The following is a 15,943-nucleotide window of genomic DNA, read 5'->3' as shown; positions in this document are numbered from 1 at the left end:
GGTATTCTACTTGTTATGGAACACTAGAAAGTTTCAGATTTGTATAGGGAAGATATACTGTAGGTTATGCCATTTATATCCTAAAATTAACTTTGTGCATGTCAAGATTCATACATATGTGGTAGCTGAAACTTTTTAAAGTTGTGATCTAACAGTCATAATTTCTCATTTGTTGTTTTGCCAATCACCAAACTTTGTAAAACAAGCTACATTGTAGTATAGGAGTGTGTTCTCAACAACTGAAATCTGATTCAGCACCATGGACAGCTCAGGGCTTCTCGTCAGGGAGCTGCTGTCAGTCAGGGCAGACTTGTTCATTTTTCGAGCTTCAGTTGTGCAAATATATCCCATGCAAACTTTCCTGAAAGATAAAAGAGGACCAATAACTTTTATAAACATTGATAAGAGGGTTTTCATTTAAATTTGAATGTTAAAATTGTACAAAATATGATGGTTTTTCAGGCTTCATTACTGTTTAAGATGATATAAAGATTACACACAATATAATCTCATTATCAAATGTAATAAAACTGTAAAATATCTATCATGTGCTTGTTAGTTTTAAGTTGTGGTAATGTGAATAATAGGGAAATATTAAGAAAATATATGCTTTGAGGTTTAGCTGTATCATGATTACTGTACATTGACCTATGTGATGACTCCAATGAGAACTTATTAGGCCTTTGTCATGTTCATAGCACTAAATAACAAATTATCCCTGGACAAAAAAACATGTACATCTGATTTTTGTTGGTTATTTACAAGTTGTTTTATCAAAATATATATTTTAGTTAGTATGACCTACAGTATAAACCACAGGACATGTGAATGAGATATTACAAAATGTTTAATTTGGCTGTTTTCTTGTTCATATTTTGTTTTGCTAATTAAGCCAATGATGAAGTTTTTGGTACCTTAAAGTAAAAATGTAAGTTCATTTTTTTTCCCCAACTTGTTTCTTTCCAGCCACAATTTATATTAATTTCATTAAGGACCACTTTTTTTCTGCTATTTGTGTTACTTTTACAGTGTATGAAGATTTGAATAGTTTATTATTAGTTTTACTTCTGTACCTTTAATGGAAACATTATAAACTAGACAAAGTAATCTCTATGTTCCTATCCAGTGTTCACCAGTATAATAATCTCTAGTTGCTGCTGACAAAATAACTGTATGATTGGCCTTGAGCTCTGAATTGCTGTTGTGTCACATCAATGTCAAGTAACAATACAGCACATACTATAGTCCTGCTCACAGGTTATAGCTGCAAAATTACTTTGCAATGTTGGTTATTATTCTCATTTTTTCTATATATATTTTAGTATGTTAGCTTCTTGGTCCTAGAACTTTATATACTTATACAAATAAATGCCAAATGTCCCTTATAAGTGTGTTACAGTGAATAGGTTATGTAGAGCTCACTTTCATTCTTAGATGCAGGCAGTGTCTGAAATAAATCTCCCTGTGGCCATGGTTCGACTTTTACTTCAGTTTTGCCTTAATTGCATTAGCTTGGCTGTCCTAAAAAAAAGACAGAAAAAGCTCTTATAAAGCTACTAAATATAGACAATTCAAACCTTTTATTTTTTTTTTGCCCAATGCTTCTTGCTAAACCATTTGGTAATAGAATTGTCTGTAACCTGTTGCTTTCACTATAGTCTGTTCACAGATTAATCAAGTGAAAAGCATCCAGACGCCTAAGATAAACATCAGTAGAGGCTAATGGTTCATTCACAATTGAATCATAATAGGAAATAATGTGTACATGGTTTTCAGGGAATGATAGAAATGTTTAGATTTTAGAGGAAAGATCCAGTACAAATTTGATAAACTTATTAGAGAGAGAATTCATCAGATGTTCTTCCTTGGTATCCGGGTGCTCTGTAACAAGTTTCTGTTACCAGATATTCTCTGTGCTCTAAGACGATAATTAAAACAACAGTGCTAATCATTATATTGTTTCCTATAAGAATAGAGTTGATTTCATTCTCTTATTATCTTTCTTCTTTGGACCACTTAACAGATCCTCACAGGTGTACAGCTCTCATGTAGAAGAGTGCAGTCAGCACAAAAAGCAGTTTTGAATGTATCCTCAGCAATGTGTACTAAGCATGCTATGATTTGTAGGTAATATTTACAGACAAGGGTCACAGAGTGAATTTTGATGAGGTTTGCCATAGAAGCTAGGCATATGTATTAAATTTGCAGCACATGTATTTGTCTATTTTTTCTAGGTCTAGAGCAGGGGTGGGGAACCTTTTTTCTGCCGAGGGCCATTTTGATATATATAAAATTATTTGAGGGCCTGGTGCAGGTCACGTCCCCTCCATGTGATGTCATACGGGGGCGGGGCCACAATCGCCAGTGATTAGAACAATGCCTGGAGCATCCTGAGGATGCTTTGGGGAGCTGTAAGGGCAGCGATGTGACCGTCTGTAGCATCCTAAGGACGCTCCAGGCAGCACTGCTGCATAGATTCTGGCTGCAGGGTGCCAATCTAGGCACCCTGCTAGCCAGGTGAGGTTAGCAGAAAAAAAGCTCAGAGGGCCAGACCAAATGATTCCAGGGGCCTTATATGGCCCCCGGGCCTTAGGTTCCCCATCCCTGGTCTAGAGTCTTGTTGCCTTTAAAGAAATAATAGAATCTGTTGCCAGATCCAGTTAGTCTGCTTGTTTTTCGGTTTTGGTTCTCTGGTTGTTATTTTGGGGAACGAAAGAAGAATCTGCGCTTTTTAATCTGTGCTGGGACACCAAAAACTGTGGTTGTTATTTTGGGGAAAACAAGTCTGACACCAGTCTGTGGGATTTATTTTTCTTGTGGAAAAGGGAGGGGGACATTTCTTTCTTGTATGTCACCCTTTGGTGGGGCTCGCAAACAAACGTGTATTGTATAATACACATCACATAGCAATTACAGAGAGGTGAGTAGTTTCCTCAGCTGAGTATAATTCAAATTTGCCGGCACAGTGAATGCATTGTGTATGGAATACCAACCAGGTGCCAATTACGTGTCACACGGTCCTTACTGTTATGTTAAAGTTAGGTCAGTTCAACATAAGTGATCTTCTCTTCAAGCTGTTAGACATGGGAGACTGCAAGGTTGTGTGCAGGCAATGGTTGAGTCCTAGGTGATATTCATTCAGAAAGCTACATTAAGGTTATTAAGGTTTTATGGACAACTCATTAAAAATATTTAATAAAGTTAACAATCACTTTATTACTATCTACTAAGCAGAAAATCAGATCTATGGAAATCCTGCTAATGAGAATTGTATATGTTAATTTGTTATATATAACTATTGGTCTAGATAGAAATTTCAACTACAGGAATATAATATAATACTGTTAGATCGAACTTAAGACTGGTGAATTATGTACTTGGGAGAACTGTGGCATTATACCATATCAATATTCCTGTCCATTATGTTTGTAGGAGGGTGATTATACCATATCTATATTCCTGTCCAGTTGTTTGTAGGAGGGTGATGCTTCAGTGTCTGAGCCAACAGCATGTGAATGGCAAAATGACAGACTTCATCTACAGAAATGTATGGTGCGGATTGGTGTATAAGTATTACTTATATATATACATATATGTGCCAACCACATAACTAAGGACAGTATTGGATTTGTATTTGGTCAGTAAATGCCTACCGAACTGATATCCGTAGCATTTAAATATGTATGTATACAGGAGTATCAATTAGGAGCTTTCAGTTCCTAGTTGATAAAAATAAACGTAGTGACGTTTTCATTTATCTGCCAGATAACCAGCAAGAAAGAGACACCACCTAATGGCCAAGGCACTGAAGGGTCACACCTGAACAACTTATAGAGACATTTGTGGCACAAGAAGAAAATCAAGGCTCTAGTCAGTGCTGAAGGACAGTCTGTCACTCACCACCAAGGGCATTGACTCGATTTCCATTTCTATGCTGCTAAGTGTACATGGGGTCTTTGTGCTATGTACATGGCAGTGGAGGGTTTTGTTTACTGGGTATATATGTGCAGTAAGGCTAATAATAAGGGGCACATTGATAGCCTTTTTGCTCACTTATGCAGTTACAATCAGGATATCTCCATAAGGAGCACTTCACATTGCAGGTCACTGTGGCTTATATTCAGTGGCATAACATTATTGGCTGCAGTGCCCTTCCCCCCTCATTATTGGCTACAGTGCCCTCCCCCCCTCATTATTGGCTACAGTGCCCTTCCCCCCTTGCAATAGAGCATTATTGGCTGCAGTGCCCAACCCCCCTTGCAACAGAGCATTATTGGCTGCAGTGCCCTTCCCCCCATGCAACAGAGCATTATTGGCTGCAGTGCCCTTCCCCCCATGCAACAGAGCATTATTGGCTGCAGTGCCCTTTTCCCCCTTGCAACAGAGCATTATTGGCTGCAGTGCCCTTCCCCCCCTTGCAACAGAGAATTATTGGCTGCAGTGCCCTTACCCCCTTGCAACAGAGCATTATTGGCTGCAGTGCCCTTACCCCCTTGCAACAGAGCATTATTGGCTGCAGTGCCCTTCCCCCCTTGCAACAGAGCATTATTGGCTGTAGTGTCCTTCCCCTCCTTGCAACAGAGCAGCTGTTGATCCTATTTTTATGTAGCAGTACCAGCAGGGAGGTGGGGGCATAGGGGGTCACGGGCAGCAACATGTGTGTGCGGAAAGGTTGGGGCTAGCTGCTGGGTCCTAGAGGCTTCAACTTCAGGACCAGCTGTCCCCAGCCTTCATGATAGGGCCAGAGCCAGAACTGGCTGTGTTTATTCAGAGCCACATGTAACTGCTACCGAGCGGCTCTGCAGATGGCACCACAAAAACTTCTATCCTGCACATTATAACAATAGCTTTTGATCAAGCTCTATTTTAAAACACCAATGTATATCCCAGTGCTTTACATTAAGGGCCTGATTCTGAGTGGCACAGTGTATGTTTTGCCTCAGTTTCCTCTGCATGCTAATGGCACAGGAGATTCTTAAAGAACTGAGGCGCCCACTCGCAGCGTCTGTGAAAATGCATCTCAGTGCATTTTTAGATGCACCATTGGTACGCCATCGATGCACCATCAAAACTTGCATCAGCCCTATGGCAGGTGCAGTTTCTCAGTCTGAACATGGATTCCTGTGTGTCTTTGGACGCAGCCATGGTCAGCGGCACGCCTGTGTCTTCCTAACCACCCACTGTTACCACCAAGGTATGCCCATTAAAATCCACGCTCCCTGCGTCAAGATTTGTTCTGCGTCTCTATGCGGTAACAGTCAGGATGCATCTGCAGTGCGACCCAGATGCATACGCAGTACTTATAACCCCGCCCAACTACCTGAACATCGGCATTGCGTGCGGTTATTACATGTATAAATACAACAGACCATGATAATAACGGTGTAACATACATACAAGATGAGAAGACCCTACGAGGCACATATTTTGTAGACTGATCCAGCCATGAAACTTGTCAGATGTTTATTGTCAATAGTTCTAAATGGCATCATGGAGGACACAGGCACACAGGCCAAAGACTATTAATAAATATAACAGTAGTAAAATGATTAGTGAGAAAAATCCATCTGCCAACCACATTGAAGAAGAACTGAAGTGGTGACAATTTGCTGAAAGTGGCAATAAGTAAAATGAGGAGTGTATGTCTTTATGTACTAATAGCTGTATTAGTTAGGTAAGAGCGGACACAGGAGATATCTCTGAGGTGGTAGTCACATCATATTGCATCATCTTGCATGTGAAGAACAGGGCAGAAGTGAAGATGACAGGCTTTTGATGAAAGTAATAGTGAAGGTAAAGACACATGAAGTTACATTTAGAGGTGTTAGTCATTAGAGCGGAAGAGTGCTCATGTGGAGATGTGTACAGTTGAGTATTGTCAATTTAAGTGGTCCAGTGCTCATCCCTGAAATCCCTCAGATTATGAGTAGAAGAAGCCAGAAAAGGCAGAACCTACTGTATAAGGGATTTGTTAAGGTCCAGTCATAGATTAAGTAGATATGTAATATGTTATTACACTGCATTTTTTTTAGGAATAAACAATCTATATCAGATGCAAAAATAGATCCAGAAAAATACTAATAATGACTGTAATTTACATGTATCAAGCAAAAGTTAATTACAATCTTTAGTGAAAACTATTGGAATACAGTACAAAGAATTCAGATTAAAGAGGCTCCAACACAGAGGTGGGGGAGATACATTGCAGAGATGCTTATATACTTAGGTCCTGATTCTGCCACACCCAAGTCCGAAGGTTCACATACCGCACATGCATCGCAAACTACATACTGTATGCATCCCTGCGAAAAAACATGCGTTTACAGTTGTATACAGCTCAGCCGTATCTCCAAGACACTAAATGGTTGTTCTGGGTAGCAACTGGGCAACAATGCGAACGTACGCAAGAGAACCAAGTTGTGAGTGTGTTGGAAATTACTTGCTCTTCAGATAGGTGTGGAAGGCAAATTCAGTTACAGCTCCTGCATTTAGCATGGGGTAGGTGTGATTATGATGATGACTGCTCTCGTTAATGGGGCTGTGCAATTTCAAAGATGCCTACAATGTGCATATGGGGCCGGATTCAGAGTTGCACGCTAATGCCATCGCAGCTGCAATCCCGTGCGCAGTTGTTGTGCAAAAATATGCAAATATGGAAATGTCACAACCGCTGAGGAATGCATTGAGACGCCCACCTGCGGCTATGCAAATCCCATCATCTGCACAAAAAGACACAATATCGGTCGCAGATCCTTCGATAATCAGACTTCTGGGTGGCCCTATGCTCGCGCACAATAGCTGCATGTATTGATACACCAGAGCCACTTTCACTGTATACAGGATTGCATACTCCGACCGAAAAAGATCACAACATTCCTGCGTTCTTTGCCGTCACTACCCGTTACTTCCCAGAAATGTTCCCTCACACTACGCTTAAATAGTCACTGCGAGCGACTACGCTAATATACCTTGACGCATGCGCAGTGCGACTTAGACACATGTGCAGATTAACGATTATCGCTCATCTGCTTAAACTTCAGAATAGCGTACATCTCTGAATAGGGCCCATAGTTGCATTAGCAGTCCGTTTGCATTCCATTTGCAGCAGGCACTTTGGGCCTGATTCAGACCCACTCGCAAGCGGCTGTCCGCTCGCAAGTGGGTCGATGTTGTGCACTGCGCATGCGCACGACGGCGGGAGCTCCGTCGTGCGCATGCGCCAGACGCGATGAGCGAAGGACTTTCCTTCGCTCGTTGTGTCTGATCAAAGGGGGCGTGCTGTCGATGTTGATTGACAGCACACCCCCTTTGGTGGGCGTGCCGGGGGCGTGCCTCCCTGACGGGGGCGTTCCCAAGGGAACGCCTACCGTCAGAAGCCGGCCCACTGACATCACTAGTGATGTCAGTGGGAGTGATTTTGGCTTTGATAGAGCCAAAAACACTCCGGGCCTTGCGGTTGAAAAACTCAACCGCAGGCTCCGGCTCGCAGTGGCGATGGTTGCGATGGTCAAGACCATCGCGGCCATCAAACTGCACGCTCGTATAGGTTGTGGGTGGTGACCCACAGCTATACGAGCGTCCAGGAGGACGCTCCATAATTATGGAGGGCGGCCCTCATTCAGAGCGTGCGCTCTGCTCAGAGCGTACGGCTCTGAATGAGGGCCTTTGTGTTCAAGGAGTTGTAATATAAAAAAGGTCTTAAAGACATTTTTAAGCGGAGGTTTGGAACAAGCAGAGTATAATTTAATTAAGTAAAAGAGAAAGGGCCTTGAATGTAAAGATGTGTGTCTGTTTATTTACAGTAAAAGCAAAGATTTGTCTGCACACTTGTATTTCCATGCCATTATCATATGTGGAACCTTATATGGGATGTAGTCTGGAACCCGACTGTCTAAATGCCGACCGCCGGCTTCCAGACTGCTTTATCTAAATATCTATCTATCTAAATCTAGACGCCTGTCTTTTCCCCGACGTCTGGAGACTGGCGCACGGCATCCCGATCGAGCGGATGCCGGGCGCCGCAGCGGACAGCCACGGGGGGGGGAGGGTTAGGTTTAGGGTTCCCGGGGGGTACTTAGGGTTAAGCACCCCCCAGGAGGTTAGGGTTAGGCTAGGGGGAGGGAGGGTTAGGCACCCCCGGGGGGGACTTAGAGTTAGGCACCCCCCTGGGGGACTTACGTTTAGGCAGCGGGGAAGGGGGGGTTAGGTTTAGGCACTTAGAGGGGGGGTTAGGGTTAGGCACAGGGGGGGAGGTTAGGGTTAGGCACCCCTAAGGAGGGTTAGGGGCTTTAGGTTAGGTTAGACAATACTTACCTTTAGGACGATCGGGATTTCCTCCTTTGTCGGGCAGTCGCTGTTGGCAATTGAAACATGTGGCCGGCGGTAATACATATCACACCCCCTTATATTTGGCATATACTGTAGAGCAAACATGCGACTGTCATCATCATCATCACACCCCCAACTCTTTTATTGATTCTGTTGAATGACCACCTCTGAGGCTTTCAGTATTTTCCTCTTCATTTGTGCTGATTTGTAGATTGAAAAGAGTACATTTTTTGGTCATTGTATTTGTATTAATTTCAAGTACAGATGCATTGACTACATTTTTGTTTTATCTGTTTCTTTCCGATAAGGAATTTTTAAATTCTTACAAATTACTGGCTACATTTATTAAGCAGCGGGTTTGGTGTCATTTAGAACCCAGCGGAAACAGGGGTCAATTGACAGTTGTTTTCATGTCACATTGATAGCATTTACTAAAGGTCTGTTTTGAGGTCTAAACATAATCCGCCATCTATCCCCATTGGTTTAGAAATGACAACCCGCCACAGCTTGCTCTATAAGGCGGCGGTTTCTATTGAAACCACTGTGAATTAGAGTCTATTCATATTCATTTATTGGTGCTTTCATAGAATCAATTGACATCATAGAAACAGACCACAGTGGATTTGAAGCTAATCTATTCATATTCATTAAATTGAGCTTTTACAGAAAAAAACATTCAATTGACATCATAGAAATGGAGAAAGTTGTAGAAAAGTATAAGGAGAAAGATATAAAATGATTTCTAATTGTAGTGAGTTTTTATAAGTTGTCTTGTGTCTTGTTCTGTATATTGTGTATATGAGGTGTGTTTTCCATATATAGTGTGTGTAGGGCGTATCTATAATAATAAGTGCAGGGCACACGGGTGACTGGATCAAGGGGGGCCCACACTGCACAACCTGCTCCCATAATTTAATACTTACTTCTCCAGAGGCCCGCGTCGGTGGTTTCAGTTCTGAATAAATCGCCTGAAAAATGGCCTCTGCTGCCATTTTCCCTGCATTTTGCACATGCGCAGTAGGGAAATCGCTGGGAAAATGGTGACCATTTCCCTGGTGACCTGCACATATGTAGTAGACTCTGGGCACAGACTAGTGCCCAGAGTCTATTGTTGCGCTCAGTGTGCTGCCGGTCAGCGAGGAGAAAGGAGGGGGCCCTGGACGGACTCTGCACCCTGGCTCCCTTCTCTCTTAATACGCCCCTGTGTGTGTGTGTGTTGTTTTTATGTTTTATATTTTTGTTTGTGTATTTCTGTTAAAGACTAGTCAGGTCAGGCTGGCCATAGCGCAATTGGATAATATTCCTGTCAATCTATCTTGCCTATCAAAACCAATTAATTTACCTGCTTACCTACAGTTGCACTGTGGCAAAGGACGCAGTTACAGCTGCAATAATGTGCACCTCTGAATCAGGCCCATGGTATATAGTAGATGTATGTGGTCGTCATCTAAACACGCCATGGCGTTTCCTCGGCACAAGTGCAGAACGCCAGAGATTTCAGATTTGGCCATGAGCGCCTATGTACAGAGGCCCTGATTCAGAGCCGCTCGCAAAAAGCAAGTTCTCACTCTGAATCAGGACGGCCGCCTTTTTTTAACAAAAAAGGCCTCCTGGCCGCGCGCTAAGCTGTGGGTGACCACCCACAGCTTTTGCAAGCGGCCAGGTGATGGTCGCGACCATTGGGCTTGCAACGAGACCCTTGTGGTAGGGTCTCGTTCCCGCAAGCCCCAGTGAGCTTCCTGCTCTAATAGAGCAGGAAGCTCAACTACTGACATCACGAGTGATGTCAGTAGGGCCGCCCCCAACTGGCAGGCGTTCCTTCGGGAACGCTTCCGTTTGGTCAGCCCCCCCGATCTGCCTACAAAACGGGGCGAGCTGTCGATCAACATCAACACCCGCCCCGTTTGTAGCGAGCCCCGGAGCGAGTGAATTTCTCACTCGCTCCGGGGCTCGCGCACGCGGCGCTTGCACACTGCCCGGCCGTCGACCAGCTTGCGAGCGAGTCTGAATCAGGCCCAGATATCAAATTGCACATATTTAAGGCATTAAATTATATGTTGTATCGGTTTAGAGAATGTTAGACTGTGCAAACGTGCTATTAAATGAGAGTAAAAAAAACCTGTTATATCAAATGTATGCTGTATTTATATGTTAATAAAATAACAGTCCTTTAACAACTATGTTTACATATCTTTACGCAATAGCAGCACGTTGTAAATGTACCATTTCTGGTGGTTGAAATATGGTCTGAGATTTGAGAGCAATGGAGAAGCAGCAGACTAGGTGGATCCACCGTAGTTCTTATCTTTTGTCAAGTTTTATGTTTCTATTAAAACATTTTGGCAGTGCTGCAGAGCTTTGCTATAATAGCCCTGTGAATAAGCGGAATCTGTTCTACTATGTCAGCTTTATGAGTCATACCTTAGTAAAGAGGGAACCTCAGGGATACTGTAGATACAACAGGTTGTCATGGTAACACTTGTTTTCTTACTTGAGCCTGGTCTCCAGAGATATAAATTATTCACAACCACATAAGGTCTTTCCTTTCCAACTAAAAAGGGGCCGAGCTAAGGACACATTTCATGGTTTTCTTCTATGTAAACAAACATTAGGTTCAGACCCCTTGTTGGAAAATATGGGAATAGACTGCAGTGACATAGTATGCACAACTGCATAACCTGTCTCACATAGGAATAACAGTATAATGCAAACCTTTAACATAGTTCCAGGTTCAAACTGGATTAATAATAAAAAAAATATATACATACATATATATGGCATATGTTCCAACAGTCCCGCTGGACTGCTGGGCACACCCACAGAGTGATGTAAATTGGGGCATTTAGCGAGGCCATATCCCATTCCCCGCAAGGTCACGCCTTCGATGGGCGCAAAGATTCCCTTGTTTCCAAGCCCATGTGATGGAAGCTATGATATTATTATTATTATTATTATTATTATTATTATTATCATCATTTATATGTATAGCGCCACAAGTGTTCCTCATGGATTGATATACTGTACAGGGGCTTATGCAGCGTGAGAACTACAACAGTTTGCTGAGCCTATATTGTGTGATTTCACTCTGTGTGTGCTCATACCGTGAACATACAGTATTATATATTCATACTTCCCAACTAATAGCCTTATGTAATTCGGGACACTTTCCTTGCTGAAGACGCTCGTGACCCCGGGAGTGGGGGGCGTAGCCTTGCAACACATCCCCCATTTTCGGCAATCTCGGGGCATGCCCAGTGCTCCCTGAGTAGCTTGGCTGCCCCAACTCTCTCCTCTCCACATTGTTCAGTGTCTCTTGCTGCTCTACAGTGTAAAGTAATGGTGATCAAATGCTTCCCCAACCTTCCCCCCACCCGCGGGACACTGCAGCCCACGGGTGGGACAGTGTCTAAAAAGCGGGATTGTCCGGCTGAAATAGGGACATTTGGGAGGTATGGAATAGGAGCCTACACACTACACAGACCCACATGCTTTTTGCACATATCAAACCTTACGACAGAGAGGCGGAACAGGGATGGAAAGGGTCATTCTCAGGCAAAGTTCAGTAAATGCTGCGCATGCAGACCAGCAGGCATATATGGTAGGTGCAAGTACACACTGATGGTTAGTACTTGCAGTAAAACAGGATCATAAGCTGCAGATACTTAGCAGATGAATGGAAATGTACACGCTGCTACAAACAGTGGGCCTGATTCAGTACGGATCGCAAGAGCGATTACGCACGAAGTCTCACTGCGAAGATATGCTAATCCTCTGTAATCACTATACCATCGAAACACAACATAAGGACGCCCACCTTACCTTACACACATCCATAATACTTAGCAGGACTGCGAAACCATCGGTAACATCGAGTAGCATCGCACACTTGCACAAGCTCTGACCTTACTCAGGAATTGCTAACTTCGCCACACGCAGTGATTGCACAAGCTGCGTATGGCTTCGCAGTGGATAATTTATGCATGCCCCTGAAACGGTGTTCCAATGCACTGGCATGTCTGCGTTTTGACGATCACCCCCCCGTCACCCCTCCCGTCACCACCCCCAAACGGTCACTTTCTGTCAATCACTCTGTGATGGGTCTGCGTGGACACTGCGATCGCATTCCCTATCGCAGTGGAGTATTCACGCATTTGCACTGCGATGCATGTGCAGAACGCAACAATCAGACGATTGCGTGCTTAATCACAGGTGTGATCCTTGCTGAAGCAGACCCTCTGCAACAGCATCATATATTTCAAATCCATAAATCGGCAATCACATCATGGTAATCCCACAACTGGGGTGCTTCATACAGGAGCCAAAGTTCCAATCAAATTCTTCATAGGGGAAAAGTTAATTTATTTACCACTTTTGTAGGTCAAAATTCACAGTTCAACAGTTTGGCCTAACAAGGGCCTTTGTTTAGACCTCCCCAGTTCACAGTAGAAAAGGCGTCGTGGCCATGAGAAAAGGGGGCGTATCTTGCCCCCTTTTCATCGGTCTTGGGGGTGTGCCCAGCACTTACGGACATGCCAGGCTGCCCCCAAGTTCTCCTCTCTCTGTGAATAGATGCCGTGCGTAGGGGCGGCACCTGCCATGTTGTTTTAGTGGTGCGCTGCCAAAAAGGCTGGGCGCATTCTGCCCTTTTGAAATTGGACATGGTGCGGCTCCCCGCTAAAACAGCCTAACGTGAACACTATATATATTTAGTGCCCTTGAGGAAGGTGCTTCTCCTGCACCGAAATGGCTGTCATCGGGCAGTTATGCCAAGTAATGACTACTACTGCTGCAGAAATAGCAGACTTGGGCTTGTTAATGTGAAGCACCTTATTATTGTTCTGTATGCTTTAATAAATTTGCTTATATTTTTTCAAAATGCATGAGTGCTGGTCTCTGGTATTCATAGTGGACTGCTTTATATATTTAAACTAGTGACCCACCTCAGCTTCACACGGGAGCAATTTTGAATTTACGGCGATAGACATTTTTAACCAAAGTCTTATAAGATTGCCTTGTAGACGACATTAGTAATTTTTCCTCCTGATGTCAACACGAAAAGATTTTGAACCTCATTCAGACCCGGTCGCAAGTGCTGAGTGCTTGCAACCGGGTCGATGTTCTGGTCCTGCACATGCACAGCAGCCGCACTGCGCGTGCGCAAACCTCCGGAGCAAAAGAGAGACGCTCTCTCGCTCCGGAGCTCACTACATAAGGGCCGGCTGTCGATGTTGATCGACAGCTCGGCCCGGTTTGTAGGCGGGGCGGGGGGGCTGCTACAAAAACGGAGGCGTTCCTGACAGAACGCTTGCCGTTTTGTGGGCGGCCGCACTGACATCAGCAGGGATGACAGTGGGGAGTTTCCTGCTCGATCAGCGCTCGCAAGCGGGACGATGGTCCCCGACTGCGTATGCGCGAGACCGGTACTGCGACGGCAGCTCCGTCGCAACGTGTCTCGCTACAAGACGGGGCGGCTGTCGATGCTGATTGACAGCTCGCCCCGTTTTGTAGGTGGGGAGGGGGGTGGCTGTACAAACGCAGTCGTTCCCTTAGGAACGCCTGGCGTTTGTGGGCGGCCCTACTGACATCACTTGTGATGTCAGTAGTGAACTTCCTGCTCTATTAGAGCAGGAAGTCCACTCGAGCTTGTGAGAGCTGAGACCCTACCACGGGTATCCTCGCAAGCCCGATGGTCGCAATAATCGCGACCATCGCCGGGCCGCCCGCAAACAATGAGCGGTTCTGAATCAGGCCCTGTGTCCCTGTGTTCTTCCATCTGTGCTTCTAGTGAAGCGGGCTCTTTTCTATGCCCCTGCCCCGCAGTTCGGCCCCCCACCGCACTGCTTTATTCTACTTACCACTGCAGCCTTCCACCATGCGCAGCACACTTCATCCAGCACATTGCGAGGCCGCGTCTTCCACCCTTCCGGCACGCACGCCGGGAGCTATGGCGCCAGCTCTATCCCTCCTCAGCTCACCGCACGGGTCACGGGGGCTCCACAAGCCACCTGGACCCCCGCCATGCCACGCACTGCCCCGCGGCCCAGGTCTCCACGTCCACTACATCCCAGCAGCCATTTCAATCTCCAACAAACTGCTGGATAGCTCAATTTCGGCCTTGGCCATTTAAACAACCTGGCCTTTCCGTGTTAAACGGGGGGGGGGGGGGCAACCCCCACAGCAGCTTAAATCCCCCATTACCATTTAGCCCCAGGGTGGCAGACACTGCTTTTCCCCTATGGGCTTTTATCCCCCATTACCATGTAGCCCCAGGGTGGCAGACACTGCTTTTCACATTTGGCCCCTGGTACTACAAGCAATTATAGCCGCCATGTATGCCAGCACAGCCATATACAAGCTCCCGGGTCCGCCACCACCATTTCACAATCCTGATCAGCTGAAAGTGCTCGCGTCCCATGCTTCCAACTTGCGTGGTTATTTCAAGTCCCCAGGTTGCCGTATCAGTCTTCCAGGATTCCGCAGGAAGTGTCTTCGGCTGTCCAGGATGTTCAGAAGGCAACTCAAGATGTGGTGGGCGCACCGTGCAGTGATAGACAAACGTTAGTGCGGGCAGTCGGTCACGGACGGACTTTCCTCCGCTGGATCACATGAGCATGTTGTTCTCTTTTTGTGCAGAGTTTTTATTTTCTTGCAGCGATTCTTCCAGAAACACCGTAGGCCCTGTTAAGTTCAGGGGGTGTTTGCGCAAACATTTAAGGGTAAGCTTAAAAGCTCAAAGAGATCTAGTAATATATTAGCTGCTAGGGTCCCGGTTGCAGGGAGGGATGGTGTCCATTGTGCAAACGCAGCTCTACTTAGGAGATTGGAGGTTAAAGTTACCGCAGCACAGAGGGTGTAGTGGTTAACGTTACTGCCTCTCAATGCAGACTTTGAGGGTTCAATTCCATCCTTGGCCCCATCTGTGTGGAGTTGGTTTATGCTCCCATGTACTATGGTTTCAGGGAGCAGATTAGTAAAGGCAAGTTTGTGGGCAAGTTTGCCAGTACGTTGGATGCTAAAAGGCTTAAACTAGGCAAAGGCCTTGTTGGCATTTTAGGGTCGGTTACCGTCGTTCATACTTGATTCGGTTAATGCATTCATATTCGCTGTGTTTTTTACTGGAAAACCCAGCGGGAATACAGGGAGGTGTTGAAGTACGTGCAGTTTTCAGGATGAAGCAGGACGGTTAGGCAATGTTCCAGTTCGTGATTGAAGGACGTGGAGTTTTTTGGTTGTAGGTTACTCGGCAGTCCTGGGGGTTCAGGATTCCGTGATAGCCTGGAAGCAGCTGTGTCCAGCCTGTTCAAGTGCCGGGCGGTGTGAAGGCTATGCGTTCAATAATGCCCAGTGCAACAGGGAGTCGGGCTTTGGTGGTTTGAATATCTGCATGCTGTTTTGGTGACTGCCATCGGCAAATAATATATCCGTATTGACGGGGCAGGAGCGGGTCGTGGGGTGAACAAAATGTGCAGCGAAGGGGTATTACATAGTGTTACAGGGTTTTTAAATTGGCCTTTCGTTGCTCTTAACGCGCAATATATATGTCGTATTCCAAAACAGAACCTTTAGTCCATGCGAAATCAACCGGAAGTCGTTAGGTACAAATTGGTAGCGGAGG

The 15,943-nt window shown here is 45.1% G+C and overlaps 1 protein-coding gene across 3 annotated transcripts in view; it reads left to right on the top strand.

Moving 5' to 3' along the window:
- FGF12 (fibroblast growth factor 12) overlaps nt 1-15,943 on the top strand; it is a 618,931-nt gene that overhangs the window by 192,092 nt on the left and 410,896 nt on the right. The gene's annotated exons all lie outside the window — the stretch shown is intronic.

Source organism: Taudactylus pleione, unplaced genomic scaffold (assembly GCF_031769625.1).
Source record: "Taudactylus pleione unplaced genomic scaffold, aTauple2 ptg000372l, whole genome shotgun sequence".
Lineage (NCBI taxonomy): Eukaryota > Metazoa > Chordata > Amphibia > Anura > Myobatrachidae > Taudactylus > Taudactylus pleione.
Note: the sequence above shows the minus strand (reverse complement) of the source record. Positions and strands in the feature narration are given on the sequence as shown.